The sequence below is a fragment of the Chiloscyllium plagiosum genome, chromosome 35 (genome assembly GCF_004010195.1).
Source record: "Chiloscyllium plagiosum isolate BGI_BamShark_2017 chromosome 35, ASM401019v2, whole genome shotgun sequence".
Taxonomy (NCBI): domain Eukaryota; kingdom Metazoa; phylum Chordata; class Chondrichthyes; order Orectolobiformes; family Hemiscylliidae; genus Chiloscyllium; species Chiloscyllium plagiosum.
Window position 1 is genome coordinate 17,153,809 of NC_057744.1, and position 14,656 is coordinate 17,168,464.

Here is a 14,656-nt window from a genome sequence, read left to right on the forward strand (position 1 = left end):
CCAGGTTGTAACTTACCAAATATGAGTGGGCAGTAATCAGACCAGGAATAAGGATAGTGAATGTTATAAGTTGCTGGGATATTCTATTTGTCCAATGTCTGTGTGCCCCAGTTAAGCTCAAATTCAGTCATCTTTCCCTGGATACAAGGGTGCAAAATGACTTCCAGGACAGTAGAACACATGTCAATGTCGTCTCCAAAATATTTGCTTCCTAAATTGTTTTTCAGTCCAGAAGTGTTCTTACACACAACTGAGTGGCTTTTATTTCCCCATCATCAAATCTCTCGTGGCATTTTCTCACCTATTAACCATCACCAGTGAATCAACTGTGTTGACTAATCAATTAATGAATGCGCAAAGCCCATTAAGGGCAATGCAGACCATCAAAAGTGAGGGGGAGGTAGGCAGAAGGCTTCATAGTAACCTCAAACAGTGTAGGAATTGAACCCGCACTGTTGATATCATTCAGTATTGCAAAACAGTCACCAGCCAACTGAGCTAACTGAGCCTCAGATATGCTTCATAAAGGTCTCTGGAAATATGACCTCCAGATGAGTGCTTTGTATACACTCTTCCTCTTTCTTCCAGCGGCTTGTACAGCTCTGATAAACTCTGTTCACTCTCTGTCCTGTTCACTGCCAAGAGCAAGGCCATGTCTCAGAGTAATCAATTAGCATACAACAAAAAGAAAGGCACCTGGTAGACCCTCAGCAGGCACCATACAAGCTATAATCAGCTATTGGAAACATTCAAAACCTGCAGAATTTCAGCACTAACCAAAATAAATACACCAGCAATTAACCTGTACACAGTTGATAACGGTAGCCTTACCTTTAGACCTGAGACTCCAGTTTTGAATCCTTCACTATGACATGTGGCTATGGAAGCTGTGTTCACTATGTGGCTAATAAGCTGTGATTATCAGCCTGTGAATTCTTCCAAATAAACTGTTTTTTTCTTCCCAAGATGCCCATTTCTGGTACCTTGTGATATTTACTACCTCAACTGGTATGTGGTCCTAGGTAAAGGTTGTTTGAGGTAATTTGCTGCCACCAATTTTTCATTGTCTTTGGTCTATCTTCATAACTGATGATTAGTTTTACAGGATACACCACCATAGGTTAGCTATAAAATAAGCATTGTTCTTAGATAATGAGAAGGTTTGCTACAATATAGCAAGAAGCTTAATTACAAGGAAGTTGGCGAGCTGGTGTAATCTGCTCCCTCCAAAAGTTAGAATAGAAATCTTTGTCTTTACCCATAGCCTGTGTGTGACATTAGGGGAATGGGTACATATTTTTTGCACCCTTTCTAGTTCAGTAACATACTTTCTATTGCAGGATGACCAGCCAAGTGCGACTGAGCAATAACTATTTCAGAACCATTACGTTATACAACTTACACCTGATAACAGGTGGAAGGAGTGGGAGAATCCTCTGGTCAGCTATTCACCAAAACAACAGTAAGCCACTGTAGCATTTTGGCCATAAGTGTGGACTTCCAAAGGAAGTCCATAGCTTAACCCTTGGAAATGTTGATGAGACAAAAAACACAGGCAGAGAGATAATTGATGTTCTGAGGAAGGATCACTTGACCTGAAACATTAACTCAGATTTCTCTTCACAGATGCTGCTAGACCTGCTGAGCCTTTCCAGCAATTTCTGTTTTTGTTTCTGATTTACAGCATCCACAGTTTTGTTTTAAAGCAAACAATCGGCAGACATCCTTTCTAAGTGCGCTATGTTAGCAACAATCTCACGTTGTAGAGATACACAGCACGCAAACTGATCCTTTGGCACAACCCATCCAAGCCTATCAGCCTGTCTAAAATGAATGAGTCCTATTTTTCAGCATTGGCCAATATCCCTCTAAACCTGTCCAAATGTCTTTTAAATGCTCTAATTGCACCTGCTTCTACCTTTTCCTCTGCCAGATTGTTCCATATATGCACCACCCTCTGTATGAAAAATTGTCCATCAGGTCCCTTTTAGATTCGATCCCCCCTCATCTTAAACCTATGCCCTCAAGTTTTGAAACTGGGCAAAATACCTTGGCTCTTCACCTTTTGCATGCCCTTCATGAGTTTATAAATCTATTTCAAATCGGTCCTCAAACTCCTGCACTCCAGGGAAAAGAATTCCAGCCTATCCAGCCTTTCCTTAAAACTCAAACCTTCCAGACTCGATAATATCCTTGTACATATTTTTTGCACCCTTTCTGGTTCAGTAACATACTTTCTATTGCAGGATGACCAGAATTGTATGCAGTACTCCAAATATGGCCTTACCAATGTCTTGTACAACTGTAACGTGACATCTCGACTCCAGTACTCAATGCTCTGATTGATTAAGGCAAGCAAGCCAAATGCCTCCTTCACCACCCTGTCTATCTGTGTTGCCACTAAGGAACTATATACCTACACCCCTAGGCTTCTCTGTTCAATAGCACTCTCCAGGGCCCTACCACTAGTTGTGTAATTTACTAAATATAACACCTCTTAACATTTACATAATAAGAGTTGACAATTGTTATCAGATTGTTGTGTTCCAGAGGACAATGAAATTGTTTTAGTGACTCATGATCTAGATAATCTTACTTTTTAACAATTTACACTTTAAAAATAATACCAAATAATGATTAAGATTTTCTTAATTGCAGCAATGTTAAAACTTTGAGCATGTTCAATGAAGTATTGTAGGCTGTTTGAGGAATATGTAATAGAAGTATCAATGCTGAAGGGGAAGTAGGATGTGAAAAGTTCAACACAGTCAGAATCCATTACATTTGTAACTATTTAATATTCATCCCTTGTCAGGAGGTCTTTTATTTCAAAGGGACCTTCAGAAAACAATACCTTAAGAATGTATATCACAGTCTTTCTGACCATTAAATGGGGTGAGAGGCAGTCTGCCACAACAGAAATATTTCTTGGAAGAAACTGTGATGTTATGGTCTAGGGATTTCCCTAGTGATAGGGATTTCCCTCATGATAGGGATTTCCCTATGGTCTAGTGATAGGTTTGGGTTCACAGTTAAGATGTAAAGACACTCAAAGCAACATGGATGTCACTAATGTGCTGAATTCAGTAATATAAATAGAATTAAGAAGAACAACTCACCCTCTCCAAAATACAAAGTGATTGTCTCTCCTCATGGGTCTGCTCATGGGCCTGGCCAAACTGGCTATAAACAAGTCCAGGCAGTGGGCAGTGGAGGGGGTTGTTATGGCCTCTCTTCTGCGCTACGTCCGAGCCCGGGTGAGCCTGGAGAAGGAGCATGCGGTGTCTACCAACTCCCTCGAGCTGTTCAGGGGGAGGTAGGCACCGTGGGGCACGGAGTGTTTTATTTCCCCTTCCAACTCTAATTTAATCCCTGCCATCCACTTTTTTTGATCACGCAGTTTTGCCCTTTGATGAGAAGGGCATTGCTTGTCACTGGCCACTCTGTCCTGGTGGTGGAAAATGAATAAAGATTTATATGCTTGTCTTTCACTGTGTCTCACACCTGCACACACATAACATGGGTGCTGGGGAAAATATAAGCACTAACGCAGTGAGGCGGTAGTGTAGGGGAAGAAGAAAAGGAAAAAAAAAACCCAGAAAAATAAAAGTGATTGTCAATATCTCAATGATTGCCTTTACTTGCATTATAATTTTCAGGGGTTTGGCCACGTAAACCTTTTGGATTGGTCCACACCTCTAGCCAAAGCACTGTGATGACTTGCTGTTACCGTTTACAGGATAGTTGGCCAGGAGATCATCCTGCTCTAACCATCTGCCATCAGGCACATATCATAGAAATAATGGTCCTGAAAAGTTAAGGATTGGAAATCTGCAAAAATCGAGGAAGAGCTGAAACTTCTTCTCCAGTTTGGTAACACCAGCGTGAGACTCAGCAAAATCATAGCAGCCAAGACATATTAACAAATTTCAAATAAATGGAGATTACCTGAAATCACAGCTCTGAGAATGAGTGTGGCCACTAATTCTAAGATAACCACCTACAGTGAGTTAATAATCACACAACACCAGGTTATAGTCCAACAGGTTTATTTGGAAGCACTAACTTTCGGAGTGTTGCTCCTTCATCAAGTGGTTAGGACCAGCGCTCCGAAAGCTAGTGCATCCAAATAAAGCTGTTGGACTATATCCTGGTATTGTGTGATTTTTAACTTTGTACACCCCAGTCCAAAACCGGCACCTCCACATCATGAGTCGAGATTCCTGAAGCTGTCACAGATAAAGAACAATTAGAAGAGATAATTAATTCCACAATCGGTGAGCATGTCGCCCATTTGCCAGAATTAACAAAAAATGCCAAGATTAATGAAGACTTGTTGGGTATGATTACAAACAGTAAGCAAATATTTGGGAAGTTGAACCAATGCAGATTGTAGCAAACAGACTATGAACTTGTTTGGATGGATGATAAATAATTTAAGAGTAATGAAAAATAAAACTAAATGAAAGTTTAATTGGATATCTTCATATTCTTCTTTACAATAACTTTTAAGCATCTTTGAACAACAACGCTAAGGATCACAAAATAAAATCCAAGCTCTCTTTAGAAAGGTTAAGAGGAGATTGATAAGGAAAATAATAAGCTGCCCTCACCAAATGAATTGCTCATTAGAAATCTATCAGTTAAACTTGTACTTTAAAAGTAAGTGAGCAAACATTCACAATAAGGCAGGCATTGACAAATTTGACCCCTTTTGTTGTGCAACCAATAATAGCAGCTTGATGGATACAGCAATTGACTTGGAAATTAATGGGGCTATTGAAGATTTTGTAAAAAACGCATACTGCCCCTGGTCCTCCTAATGGATTGATTGTGGACCTTTTTGATTTTTTTTATGAATAACCATTGTCATGTTGCTAATGATTTTTACCCTGCGGGTGTAAGCCCAAATGGTTCTGGACTCCCTGAATGCACAGAGAAGTGTTTAATTTCTAAATATCAAGATCGAGAGCTAACTGCTGCTAAAAAGAGACATGAAGTGGAAACCTTTTGTCTTGCATTCATCAGGGCTAAAACACAAAAACATGAAATTCAAAAGGAATCAATGATGAATTCAGCAATGATAAGAGGGTGCTGATTGGTTGGACTATTGTTAGCATGGAAATACTCAACCACTAATTGTCTATTTTAGTTGTTTGATTAAATCCAAACCAGACAGGTTGACTCTGATTGGTCAGAGGGTTGCCATGTATATGCAGAAGAGATTAATAGAAATCACAATTGATTCCTCATGGAACAAGGTGTCATGTGGGATAAATTCCTTTTGTCACAGGATAGGGGTGTCGCTGGCTTGGCCACTATTAATTGTCCACTTCTAAGTGCATGGGGGGAAGTTGGTAGTGATGTGTCTCCTTAAAATACTGCACTCCTTGATGTGTAGGGACACCCACTGTGTTCCTTAGGAGGCTTTCCAGGATTTTGACACAGCAACAGTAAGGAAACAGTGGAGTATTTCTAACTTAGAATGGCAAGTGGTTTGGAGAGAAACCAGCAGCTTGTGGTATTTGCATGTATCTGCTTCTCATCTCCTTTTGAGAGAGAAGTGGTCAGGGGGATGGAGTAAATTGTGAATTTCTGTAGTGCATCTTGTAGCTGGTACACAGTGATGCTGCTGAGTGTTAGTGTTAGAGAGAGTGAATGTTGGAGGATGTAATGTCAGTCAAGCAGGCTGCTTTGTCCTGAATGGCATGAAGATTTTTTAATGTTGTTGAAGCTGCACTCATCCAGGCAAGTGGGAATCTTCCAACACCCCCCTGACTTGTGCCTTGTAGATAGTGGACAGGCTTTGGGGAGTTAGGTGAGTCACTCTCTCAGGATTCCTACCCACTGACCTGTTCCTATAATGATTGGACAGGATTAGTCATATAAATACAATCAATGGTCACCCTAAGGATGTTCATAGTAGAGGATTCAGTGATGGTGATGCCATTAAACATTAAAGGGAGATGGTTAGAATCACTTATGTTGGAGATGTAATTGCATGACACTTGTGTGTTGAAAATGCTACTTGTGTCTTGTTAGCATAAGCCTGGATATTGTCCAGATCAGAGTCTTAGAATCCTAGAGATATACAACATGGAAGCAGACCCTTCAGTCCAATGCATCCATGTCAAACAGATTTCTTAAATCTACTGGCAACTCAACATTATGGCTCAATAAATCTCATCCCATTGTCAGCATTTGGCCCATATCCCTCTAAACTCTTCCTATTTATAAACCCATCCTTTTAAATGGTGTAATTGTACAGCTTCCACTACTTCTGCTGGCAGCTCATTCCATACACTCACCACCCTTCTGTATGAAAACATTGCCCCTTAAGTCCCTTTTAAATCTTTTCCCTCTCACCTTAAACCTATGCCCTATAGTTTGGGACCCTTGGTTAAAGATGTTATCCATTTACCTTTTTCATGGCCCTCATTATTTTGTAAACCTCTATAAGGTCACCCTTCAGCTTGGTCTTGCTGCATTTGGACATGGATTGCATCAGTATATGAGGAATTGTGAATGGTATGGACATTGTGTAATCTTTATTGAACATTCCCACTTCTAGCCTAATGATGGAGAGAGGGTCATCGATGAAGCAGCTTTGGACACTACCCGAAAGAACTCCTGCAGGACAGTCTTAGAGGTATGATGACCGAAGTGCAGCAATTGCAATCACCTTCCTTTGTATGAGTATGACTACAGTCAGCAGAAAATTTTCCTCCTGATTGACATTGACCAGAGTTTTGGTAATGCTACTTGACAGCACACCTGTTCAAATGTAACCTTGATGTCAAGGGCAGACATTCAGACCTCACCTCCTGGAATTCAGTGCTTTTGTCCATTTTTTTGAATTAAGGTGTTACTGAGGTCTGGAGCTGAGTCAAACTACAGTCAAAAGGAAGTGTTGTTTCATATGTTCCTCCAGTAATTGGGATTTACAGCCTATATAGCTGGCATCATACCAGCACTGCAACTCATACACCACATTACTTATTTATATGTGGGCAGAATGTCTTTCTGGCTTATCTCCTTCATAGGCAGAAGGATTTTATTACAACAACTCTCAGTACAATGAAAATATGACTACGCTAGCGTCAAATAAAAATAGCGAATTATAGAAAAACTGTGTCTGGCTTTGTGGAAGGAGAAATACTTGCCACTTCTGTTTGATCTTTCTTCACAGTTATTTTTATATATTTATGGAATTGCTCCACATTGAGCAAGATGAAATCTTTGCCAGGCAAGCGCTAAGACTTCTGATGTCACTGACTCTGAAAATTGTATGTTCCTCTTTTGTTTTGTGTTTGTAATTTCAATTGTTGTTTTAAAATAAACTCGTCATTACCTTTTAATCTTTTGTATCAGCAGGATCAAATAAGGAAAGGATTGATTTTTTAAAAAAAATGCTCAATATTTAAGGTTATTCTAATTTCTTGTGGGTGTCATCTGTACCTGAATATTTTCCCTGCCATTTCAAGAGCCTTCCCAAATTTTACTGACCCCTCCCCTTTCCCCTTTTTAATTGTGAATCTTTAGTCAAGCCATGGTAAAAGTTTGAATGATTTGCTGACTTGAGGTTTTTTTTTCAAATGCCACTAGGGTTGATTCATGCCTCTGCCAGTTGAGCTGCACAAGGTTAAGAGGATGTAAACTGCTCCAAAAAGCAGTAGTCATGGACCCACTGATTGACATGATGATCTGCTCACTCTGTCAGTGCACTCTCTAACCCTTCAACAAAGTAATCAGTGAGCTTTGCACCCAAAGTATGTGCCAATGCCACATTGAAACTTAAAGGGATCTTGGGGCACTCAGAGAATTGGCATTATGGAGTACAATTTTATCTCCAAATAGTCAGGCAATATAGGAGGAGAAAGTGAGGGCTGCAGATGCTGGAGATCAGAGCTGTAAATGTGTTGCTGGAAAAGCGCAGCAGGTCAGGCAGCATCCAGGGAACAGGAGAATCGACGTTTCGGGCATAAGCCCTTCTTCAGGCAATATAGCCTATCACAGCTTTTCTGGTGTTTGCTTCCATTAAATCAACTAATCTCATTCCAGTTTCTTCCCATTTAATTTTTTTTTAACTATCATTGAATTCCTACAGTGCAGAAAGAGAAACTTCAGCCGTTGAGTCTGCACTGGCTCTCTCACATACACATTCCAATTTGACAAAGAATGTTGCAAAACAAATACAAATTCTGATCATGTTGTGCACCATCAACTTTAATCTAACCCTCCAACTAAGTCTTTTTCTGAACTTCAATTTGTGCTTTCTTGTTAGTATCTTGCCAGTGAAAACAGCCTTCTCTATTTCCTCTATAAAATCCTTTGCATGCTTTTGCTCTTGTTTGGACCATCAGCTAGATAATATAAGGATTCTGGGTAATCCAAGATGGATGACAGGAAAAGTTGTGGCTGTAAGAGCTGCTTTCCTTTTTTGTTTTGAGGTATTTCAGCTGTTGGAGCTGACTTCCTCAAATTTCAGGAGCAGTAATTATAAACAGTTGCATTGTTTTGGAACTTGGAGGTGAGGGAAAGAGCAAAACAATGACATTCTTAAAAAGGAGGAAGAGGGACAAAGGCTAAGACTACATGGTGAGTGAGAGAAAGAGAGAAAGAAACCTACACTGCTGACTGACACAGCAATGAATCAGAACAGCTCCTGCTTTTGTTGTTTGAATTCATGTATCCCTGGTCATCGGAGTGAGTCTAGGAAAAACTAACAAAGTGAAAATCACAGCTGGCCTTGTGTGGGAGTGCTCATAGCACAGAAGCAGATATGTGCATGGTTTTTAAGTATAACCTTGCTGTCTTTTTTGTTTGAGGAGAAAGTGAGGTCTGCAGATGCTGGAAATCAGAGCCGGAGATGTGTTGCTGGAAAAGAGCAGCAGGTCAGGCAGCATCCAGGGAACAGGAGAATCGACGTTTCGGGCATAAGCCCTTCTTCAGGAATGAGGAAAGTTTGTCCAGCAGACTAAGATAAAAGGTAGGGAGGAGGGACTTGGGGGAGGGGTGTCGGAAATGTGATAGGTGGAGACCTCACTTTCTCCTCAAAGATTTCAGCCTACTGCGAATCCTCTTACAAGGATGCCTTCCTTGAAGAAGCTCTCTTCCTCCCTCTACAAAGATTTGGATGCTGCCTGACCTGCTGCGCTTTTCCAGCAACACATCTCCGGCTCTGTCTTTTTTGTTTACCTACAAAAGAGTAGAGTGGGTTCTTTTTGGTTATGTTTTATTAAGATCTGTCCCTTGATTAAAATTTAAAAATATAAAACATAGGTACTAAGGTCACCTGCAGCAGTGATTTTTACAGCAGTGAGACTGTGCTATTTTCTAGGTCTGTAGATTGTTAAGGTGCCATTACTAGAGTGATATGATCTTCCCGTCGGATGTGGGAGATATGGGAAAGCTTCCATGTTACTCATGATGATGTCTACATTAAGTGTCTTTTGTTGGCAATCCTATCAGATAGCATGAATCATATGGAACAGGAGTCCAAGGCAATGAGGACATTACAGGAATTAGGAGGTGTGACAGAATGGCAGTTATAGGAAAGGAGAAAAACTGAAAATAGTCAGGTAGATGGGTTACTGCCAGGATAGGCAGGCAGGTAGTGCAGGAGTCTCCTGTGGCTATCCCCCATCTGAGGGATATAAAGTTTACCACAACAAGGTGGATGCAATAGTGAAGAAGGTGGTTGGTATGCTTTCCTTTATTGGTCGGAGTATTGAGTACCGGAGTTGGAAGGTCATGTTGCGGCTGTACAGGGCATTGGTTAGGCCACTGTTGGAATATTGTGTGCAATTCTGGTCTCCTTCCTATTGGAAGGATATCATGAAACCTGAAAGGGTTCAGAAAAGATTTACAAGGATGTTGCAATGGTTGGAGGGTTTAAGCTATAGGGAGAGGCTAAATAGACTGGGGCTGTTTTCCCTAGAGTTGGAGGCTGAGGGGTGACCTTGTAGAAGTTCATAAAATTTGAGGGTAATGGTGGGGTACATGTACAAGTTATTTTCCCTGGGGTGGGGGAGTCCTGAACTAGAGGGCATAGATTTTAAAAGGGACCGAAGGGGCAAATTTTTCACAATAGATCATGCATGTATGGAATGAGCTGCCAGAGGAAGTGATGGATATTGGTACAACCACAACACTTAAGGCATCTGGATGGGTATATTAGTAGGAAAGGTTTAGAGGGATATGGACCAAGTGCTGGCAAATGGGACTAGATTAACTTCAGATATCTGGTCGGCCTGGACGAGTTGGGCTGAAGTGTCTGTTTCCTTGCTGTCCATTTTATTACTCTCTGACTATGTTCTGTGAATAAATCCTTGAGTCTTTTTCACCGCTGTAACCCCTCATCTTAAGATCCATGTGAATTATATCTGCAAAGTTTCCACTTCTTTTATACCTTCCACGTAATATCAAAAGCTAATTTCTCTATGGCGTCCTCCTCTATTCAGTAATGATCGTTAAGCATGTGATTAAGCAACTGCTTGGAAAATGACATGCAAATTATTTTGTTTCCACAATCTTTTCTCTAAAATGGAGGGGAATGTGTCTCAAGATCTGCAGCAATTACTGCATCTCCAACTTACGCCCTACCATATTTTAAACTGAGTTATTGAAAGAAGCAAGACCAATCTATTCCAAAGTTTTACAGCCATGGATCAATGCCTCAGCATATGTTCTCTTTAAAATATATTCTGCTATTAATATATTATCCATAAATGTGCCTGCACCATAGTACATCTATCTTCATGTATTTTTTGAATAGATTCTTTAACACAAGCATTTTGTGTGTAGCATTAGTTATCTTTGACTGTTTTATTTCAATTGGTTTGAAAACTGAAGGTGGCTGATATGATTTGTGATTGATGGTATGAAAATCCTTACAACATTCAGCAGTGCTGTTGCACTGTATTAATGTCTGAAAGGGTGTTGCAAACAAATTCAATTGTAGCTTTCAAAAGCAAGTGGAATAAATATTTAACAAATAAATTGCCGTATTATGGGAAACATATGGGGAACTTGGATGGTTTTTTCAAGACGTCAGTGAAAGGACAATGGGCCAAATGATCTCCTTCTGTACTCTAACATTCTAATAATCTTAGGAAAAGAAAGCAAATTCAGCACACTTCACCAATTAGTATAGCAAGTTCAAATTGCCTCAATCTTCCTAACTGGTAAACTTAATGGCCCTGGCAGCTCATTTACATTGTCATAAACATGTAAGTTTTCTTGGCTAATGCTATTTTTTCAATTGCCAAAACAAAATAAGACAGGTCAAGTGTATTGTAGGGAGATGCCACTGAACTGAAGAGTACATCTGCTTCACTTCTTTTAAATCCTGCCACAGGGTAACTTTTTTTTTAACCCTTTCTTCACTTTGTCTAATTACTCTCACCCACATCGCTTTTGCCTATACTCTTGTCTCTGCTTCCAAGAAAACAGATTTGGGACCTCTTGACCCTATCCTACAAACCGGCATTTGTATAGTCATAGAGTCATAGAGATGTACAGCATGGAAACAGACCCTTCAGTCCAACCCGTCCATGCCGACCAGATATCCCAACCCAATATAGTCCCACCTGCCAGCACCCGGCCCATATCCTTCCTATTCATATACCCATCCAAATGCCTCTTAAATGTTGCAATTGTACTAATCTCCACCACATCCTCTGGCAGCTCATTTCATTCACGTACCACTTTCTGCGTGAAAAAGTTGCCCCTTATGTTTCTTTTATATCTTTCCCCTCACCCTAAACCTGTGCCCTCTAGTTCTAGACTTCCCAACCCCAGGGAAAAGACTTTGCCTATTTAACCTACCAATGCCCCTCATAATTTTGTAAATCTCTATAAAGTCACCCTTCAGCCTCCGCGCTCCAGGGAAAACAGCGCCAGCCTGTTCAGCCTCTCCCTATAGCTCAAATCCTCCAACCCTGGCAACATCTTTGTAAATCATTTCTGAACCCTTTCAAGTTTCACAATATCTTTCCGATAGGAAAGTATTTCTCCTTTCTACCCTTCATGATTTTGTAAACCTCAATCAGGTCCCCCTCAATCTCCTTTTTTCTAGTGAAAATAAACCTAACCTACTCAACCTCTCTTCATAGCCAGCACCTTCCATACCAGGCAACATCCTCGTAAACCTTCTCTGCACTCTACCAAAAGGATGTGGACCCTTTGGAGAATGTGGCAACCAGAACTGTACACAGTATTCTAAATGCGGCCGAACCAATATCTTGTACAATTTTAACTGCCCTCTGAAATGATCTGTCAGGTTAAGGTAAAATAAAAATGGGCAACAAATATTGACCTTGCCAGAAATGCTCACATCCTATGAAAGACTAATGGAAAAGAGTGGGCCTGCTCTAAGGGGAATATTTCAGGGTTCTGACATGTGCTGCTAGCCTGATTGACGTAAGTAACTGACTGACAATGGTGGAATGTGATGAAAAAAGAAAAGAAAGAGCTTTGACAGTATGATGATACTAGGATGGTGGAAGGAGTTCTGTGTCAATAACTCTACAAGGCTTTTAGAATGCAAGTTCACAGGGTGCTATCCCATTTTTTTTACAATAGGATTCATTAATGGTGTCTACATCAAATGAACAAATAAAAAGAAGGCCATCAAGATGCTCCTGCAAGAACCACAACATTTTCTTTCTCCCCTATCATCTGCCTTGGCATCTCATAGAGAAGCATCACTACGCATATGTTGTCATCGAATACGCTGATGTTGTGGAGAGATTTTAATTGACCTTAATCAGATTTCTCACTGAAAATTTGCATGCCAGATGCCTTGAGGACAGGAGTCTTCAGCCAGTTTCAAATCTTTGCACCATGATGACTTTTTTTTTAAAAGAAACATTCACAGGAAGAGGGTTTCGCTGACTAGGCCAGCATTTATTGCACACCCATAGTTGCCCAGAGTTTGTCCTTCCCAGAACAAAAGGATTCTACACTCATTCAGGGAAAATCTGCAAAGTTCATGATTTCACCCAAACACAGTGACAAGAGTAAAACATGATTCAGTTTTTAAAATTTGAAGAAAAATTCTGATTTGAAAAGATTTAATTATTTTAAACTTAATTTCCTAATTACAGCATGGAAATAGACACTGTGGTCCACCCAGTCCGTGCTGACCATAACATCAAACTAAACTAATCCCACTTGCTTGTACTTGGCCCAAATCTTTCCACCATTTCTTAGTCATGAACTTATCTAAATGTCTTTTAAACATTGTAATTTTACCAATATCCATCACTTCCTCTGGAAATTCATTCCACACGTGAACCACCCTCTGTGTAAAGAAATTACCCCCTCAGATCTTTTTAAAGTATTTCTCCTTTCACCTTAAAAATTTGCACTCGGGTATTGAAAGCCCCCACACTTGGGAAAATACACCTGTCGTTCACATTATCTATACGCTCATGAATTTACAAATCTCTATAAGGTCACTTCTCAACCTCTTATGCTCCAGTGAAAAAAGGTCCCAGCCTATCCAACCTTGCCTTACAAGTCAAGCCTTCCACTCTGGCAACATCCTGTGAAATTTCTTCTGAATCCTCTCCACCTTAATAATATCCTTCTTAGACCAGGGAGACTAGAACTGGATACAGTTCTCCAGAAGAGGCGTCACCAACATTCTGTACCACCCCAGTATCATGCCCCAACTCATATGCTCAAAGATCTGAGCAATGAAGCAAGCATGCCGCGGGCACAGGTTTAGGGTGAGGGGAAAGATATAAAAGAGACCTAAGGGGCAACTTTTTCACGCAGGGGGTGGTACGTGTATGGAATGAGCTGCCAGAGGATGTGGTAGAGGCTGGTACAATTGCAACATTTAAGAAGCATTTGGATGGGTATATGCATAGGAAGGGTTTGGAGGGATATGGCCCGGGTGCTGGCAGGTGGGACTAGATTGGGTTGGGATATCTGGTTGGCATGGACGGGTTGGACCGAAGGGTTTGCTTCCATGCTGTACATCTCTACCACTCTGTGCTAAATGCCTTTTTAACCACCTGATCTATATGTGATGCAAACTTTAAAAAATTATGTATCTGAACTCCGCTGTTCTACAACATTGCCCAAGGCCTTATTTTTAATTGTATAAGTCTTGCCTTTGTTTGTTTTACTAAAATGCTCTATCTCGCATTTATCCAAATTTAACTCCATTTGCTACTCTTCATCCATTGATCCAAATAATCATGACTTTTTTGTATCCTTAGATAACCACCTTCACTGCGCACTAACCACCAATCTTGGTGTCATCTGCAAGGTTTTGGTTGTCATTTTATGTAAATGATTTAGATGACAATATAGAAAGCATGGCTAGTAAGTTTATGGATCAGCCTGGGATCCATTGGGGTCTCAAAAAAAGTCATTTATAGTTTACCAAGTGCTTTATCAAATTTCCACTTGCGACTTTGAAATTTGATGCAGAGTGTTATTGACATTTAAGATATTGCTGAGAAATCTGTCGGATCTATCTTCACTCTATTTTTCATTTGATGTTCTCTGGAGGGTCCTTAATCACAGTTTGTCTGTTACCTACATTGACCTCAGTTTAATTCTGGATGTTAGAATGTATGTGGTACTACAATGGAGTCTGCACTATTGTGTCACCTCTTGTATTATAAGTTTTATTTCA

General features: G+C 40.3%; 1 long non-coding RNA gene across 2 annotated transcripts; it reads left to right on the forward strand.

The window, feature by feature from the left end:
* Positions 1-5,283: 5,283 nt before the first annotated feature.
* LOC122540514 lies at positions 5,284-13,097 on the forward strand. Of its 2 annotated transcripts, XR_006309335.1 has the most exons (3): positions 5,284-5,453; positions 6,572-6,649; positions 12,586-13,097. It is a non-coding gene; the product is annotated as an uncharacterized LOC122540514 (long non-coding RNA). The 2 variants fall into 2 exon arrangements; XR_006309334.1 differs by lacking the exon at positions 12,586-13,097 and having other exon boundaries at positions 6,572-7,355.
* The last annotated feature ends 1,559 nt before the right edge of the window (positions 13,098-14,656 follow it).